Below are 5,000 nucleotides of genomic sequence, written 5' to 3'. Positions count from 1 at the left end.
TGTGTGTGTGTGTGTGTGTGTGTGTGTGTGTGTGTGTGTGTGTGTGTGTGTGTGTGTGTGTGTGTGTGTGTGTGTGTGTGTTATCTTGATTTACTTTAGGCGTTTCATACGTTTGTTTGTATAAATGGACGTTTTATGTGTTCCAAGTTTTATTCAGTTTTAAGCCTCATATAAAACATTTTGATGGACCATACCTTCCAAGTCCTCCTGTAACTGTAATATTTGGTTGTGGTTAATAAATATCTATCTATCTATCCATCTCTCTCTCTGTGTGTGTGTGTGTGTGTGTGTGTGTGTGTGTGTGTGTGTGTGTGTGTGTGTGTGTGTGTGTGTGTGTGTGTGTGTGTGTGTGTGTGTGTGTGTGTGTGTGTGTGTGTGAGCAGCACAGCACCACTGCCAAGGTCACCCTTCACAATAGCAAGGGCAAGGTCAGACAATGTGCCGAGGGGGAAAAATACGCAAATACCAAATACAAACGCAATGCATACGAGAGAGAGAGAGAGAGAGAGAGAGAGAGAGAGAGAGAGAGAGAGAGAGAGAGAGAGAGAGAGAGAGAGAGAGAGAGAGAGAGAGAAATAGTATAGAAAGAAGGAAAACGGAAAAGCAAATAATCAGGACGAAATTAGGAAGGGAAGGAAAGGAAAGGAAAGGAAAGGAAAGGAGAGGAAAGGAGAGAAGGAGGAAGGAAAGAAGGAAAATTAGCCCAGGGAACCTCTACGCGTCTCTAGGTCTAAAAAAATCACGTTCTCTGAGGCACATTTCCTCTCCCCTCTCCCTTGTGCCTATTTCCCTCCCTCTCTCCCTTCCTCTCCTTTTTCCCAGTTTCTTCCTCCCTTTCCCCTCCCTCCCTCTCTCCTTTTTTTTCCTATTTCTTCTTTCCTTTCCCCTCCCTCCCTCTCTCTCTTTTCCCTGTTTCTTCCTCCCTTTCCTCTCCCTCCCTCTCCCTTCCTCTCTCTTTTTTTCCCTATCTCCTTTCCACTTTCCCTTACTGTTCCCTCATGCATGTTTCCTCTCTCTCTCTCTCCATGTCTACTTTCTCCCTTCCTCTCTCCTCTCCCCTCCTTTCAACAAATTTCCTTCCTATTCTCCCCATTACCACTGGCCACATCTCCCCTTACAATTCTCTCCCCTTTAATTTCCTCTCCCTTACCCTTAGTTACTCACCCTTTCCCCTCACTCTTCCCCCCCCCTCTCTCTTTTCTGACTTCCTCCTCAATCATGCACGGACGAAATGTAATAAAAAATGTCAAAATAAATAGGACAGTTGATTGATAGTTATAGTTATAGTAAATAGTAAATAGTAACGTACCTTCAGCTTCCGCACATCCAAATCTCCCCCAGTCTGGAAAAAGAATGATAGTTTAGTGTTTTGTGATGAGTAGTAGTAGTAGTAGTAGTAGTAGTAGTAGTAGTAGTAGTAGTAGTAGTAGTAGTAGTAGTAGTAGTAGTAGTAGTAGTAGTAGTGATAAAGATGCAATTAATAGTAAATAGTAGTACAGGTGATGACAATAGTAGTAACAATAATAATGGTGGTAGTTATAATGAAAATACAAGCAGTGAATATAGTCGTACCATTGGTGGCAATTAAAGTAGTAGTAGTAGTAGTAGCAGTGGTATTAATAGTAGAAAAACATTTCACTGAGGAAAATTAAAAGCCTTATACTGTACACCTTTATACACACGAAAGAAAAGAAAGAGAAAGAGAGAAACACAGTAAAGACAATACGAAAGAATACAGCACACAGCGACAAAGGGTGAAAAGGACAGGGAATAGAAACAGAATGACAGGAAATACAGGGAAGCAGAATAAAAAGATAAAGGGAAGCCGTTACATAATCTACAAAGGGACAGATGGAGAGATAGCAGTGAAGCATCGATATATGAAAAAAGAAGAAGATAAAGGCAGGATTGTACAAGGATCAATTTATAAAGGGTATCGGTGAAATAGACAAGGAAAGTCGAGTGTTAGGACAAAAGGAAGGATAAAAAGAGGGAAAAAGAAGAATTGAGGAGAGATGAAAGATAATGAAGGGAAGAGGAGAGATGTAAAGAATAAGAAGAGGAAAAGAAAGAAATTGTAAAAAAAAGACGCTAGATTATAAACAGGAAGAGAAGAGATGTGAAGAATAAGAAGAGGGAGAGAGAGAAAATGTGAAGACCTGCAGGGAAGATGTGAAGAATAAGAAGAATCGAGATAAATTGTGAAAGGAAGCAAGATTATGAAAAAAAGAGAGAGAGAGAGAGAGAGAGAGAGAGAGAGAGAGAGAGAGAGAGAGAGAGAGAGAGAGAGAGAGAGAGAGAGAGAGAGAGAGAGATACAAAGGGTAAGAGTGAATAACAAAGGGTAAGGGAAGGAGTAAAGGGCAGAGTTGTTGAGTGAGGCGAGACTAAAAAAAAAGTGAGGCAAAATAAGGAAGGCGATGTGAGGGCTGTGAGGCGGCGGAGGGCACTGTGAGGCGGTGGAGGAGAGTGGAGAGTGGAGGAGAGAGAGGAGGGAGGTGGAGCACGGGTGGAAGGGGGGTCGAGGCGGCGAGGAAGGGGCGCAGTAGTAAATCAATACAGACTCTCGCCCCGGCCTGTCTCTCTCCTGCTACTTGTATTCTCCACCGGCCAAGCCTCTTTACCGTGTCACCCTCCACCACCACCTCCTCCTCCTCCACCACCTCCACCACCTCCTCCTCCACCTCAACACTTATCTCCGCCTTCCCTCCTCCTCCAAACCTTCCTTCTACTTGCTATTTTCGTCGTCCTCGTCTCTCGCCACTATCGCAACCACCTCCGCCACCATCACCACGTCCTCTCTCTCTCTCTCTCTCTCTCTCTCTCTCTCTCTCTCTCTCTCTCTCTCGAATAACTACATTAAATCATTGTTCCATTTCTCTTCCACAACCACCTCTACCACCACAACCACCACCACCACCACCATCTCCTCCTGCTGCTGCTGCTGCTGCTGTTGCTGCTCCTCCTAATCTTCTTCTTTTTCCTCCTCCTCCTCATCCTCCTCCTCCTCCTCCACCTTCTACAGGTACATGGCCCACCTGTGACCTGTCTAAGTTAAATATCACCCGGCTCATCTCAAAGGTATTAGTCACCTATCTTGATTTCCACACCTTAATTTGCCTCACCACTGCAAAATTACACCACAGTTATATAAATAAAAAAATAAAAAAAATGGATGTGATGCATTTTATTTATTTATTAATTTTTTTCAAGATGCATGCCCAAAATAAACCTATCAAAAGTTAATTAAATGGTGATTCTCTTGCACACACACACACACACACACACACACACACACACACACACACACAGCTTCAACAAACACCATCAAGAGAGAGAGAGAGAGAGAGAGAGAGAGAGAGAGAGAGAGAGAGAGAGAGAGAGAGAGAGAGAGAGAGAGAGAGAGAGAGAGAGAAATCGACAAGAGGGAAAAAAAATCGACAAAGAGAGACAGAGAGTATTCGACAAAGAAGTAAACAAAGAAAACGAAACACAAACACACAAACACACACACACACACACACACACACACACACACACACACACACACACACACAGACACAGAAAACCGGGCAGACAAACACCGCATCTTTCATCTCCCAGCGCCTGAGCCTCCCACGGACAAGGGTTGAGGGAGGCGAGCCTGTCTAACAACGGGGTGTCAACAAGGCGGCACCAACACCACGTCCCGTCTTAATAATATGTCAACAGTGCGAGTGGGTGGCATCTGTCCCGGGCTCTCATTACTACTAACCCTTGCTTCTCACCCTTCTCCTTCCTCTCCTTCCTGCGTGTAGGTGGTAGAAGGGAGAGGAGAGAGGGGAGAGGTAAGAGGTGAGAGAGTGAAGTAAAGAGGGATTACACTGTCTTTTATTTTTTTTCTCGTATTCTGAGAGAGAGAGAGAGAGAGAGAGAGAGAGAGAGAGAGAGAGAGAGAGAGAGAGAGAGAGAGAGAGAGAGAGAGAGAGACAAAGAGTAAGATCGCCCGTCTCACTCTTCTTTTCCACCTCCTTCCTTTCTCATAACCTTCCACCACACAACCACCACCCCCACCGTAGTGGTGGTGGTGGTGGTGGAAGGTTATGAGTAAGGAGGTGGAAAAGAGGAGTGAGACGGGCGATCTTACTCTTTTTGTCTCTCTCTCTCTCTCTCTTCACCTTACAAAACCACAGAAAAGCGACGTCTTCAGATCAAATAACCTTTTCCACAGCCTTCCTTCGTCAGCAGAGCAACGTCAGTATATCAGGCACGCATCAACACCTTTCCATTAATAACACCGGTTAATGGGGGACAAGTTGGAGTCAATTATGTAAATTTTAAATACGAGTATCAACAACAAAAATAAAAAATCTCGTCTGGAGGCTAATAAAAGTTTCAAGTCCTAAGAGAGAGAGAGAGAGAGAGAGAGAGAGAGAGAGAGAGAGAGAGAGAGAGAGAGAGAGAGAGAGAGAGAGAGAGAGAGAGTTCCAATCGTCCTTCACCACTAACTGAATCGTTGTGTGGTGAGACGTTAGGCTAAAAATACATACTCAGTTCAATATGTGATGATTTAATAAAGAGAGGGAGAGAGGGAGAGAGGGAGAGAGGGAGGGAAGGAGAGAGAGAGAGAGAGAGAGAGTGTCTGGAGGAGAGATGAAAAGGTCAGTGAGGTACTTCTTGTTTTTAGGGTACGAGAGAGAGAGAGAGAGAGAGAGAGAGAGAGAGAGAGAGAGAGAGAGAGAGAGAGAGAGAGAGAGAGAGAGAGAGAGTTTCTAATAAGCCCAAAAATACACTACCATCCTACTCTTTCTCATCTTCCACCCTCCTCCTCCTACTCCTACTCCTACTACTCCTCCTCCTCCTCCTCCTCCTCCTCCTCCTCCTCCTCCTCCTCCTCCTCCTCCTCCTCCTCTCAAAAAGTAGCAAGGCCCACCTGGCGTGATTGCGGTCTAGGTGTAATGAAGGTGAGAAAAACGAGAACCAAGCATGCCCTCCTCCCCCCTCTCTCTCTCTCTCTCTCTC

General features: G+C 44.8%; 1 protein-coding gene across 16 annotated transcripts in view; it reads right to left on the bottom strand.

Moving 5' to 3' along the window:
• LOC123507636 (plasma membrane calcium-transporting ATPase 2-like) overlaps positions 1-5,000 on the bottom strand; it is a 227,727-nt gene that overhangs the window by 84,180 nt on the left and 138,547 nt on the right. For 15 of the 16 annotated variants that reach the window (XR_006675696.1, XM_045260674.1, XM_045260675.1 and 12 more), the window contains one exon: positions 1,310-1,342. The exons of the other annotated variant lie outside the window; for it this stretch is intronic. The gene's annotated coding sequence lies outside the window, so the exon portion shown is untranslated. The remainder of the gene's footprint in view (positions 1-1,309; positions 1,343-5,000) is intronic. 16 annotated transcript variants of the gene reach the window in all.

The sequence above is a fragment of the Portunus trituberculatus genome, chromosome 23 (assembly GCF_017591435.1).
Source record: "Portunus trituberculatus isolate SZX2019 chromosome 23, ASM1759143v1, whole genome shotgun sequence".
Taxonomy (NCBI): Eukaryota; Metazoa; Arthropoda; class Malacostraca; order Decapoda; family Portunidae; genus Portunus; species Portunus trituberculatus.
The sequence above is the reverse complement of the archived record's forward strand: the minus strand, read 5'-3'. Positions and strand labels throughout refer to the sequence as shown.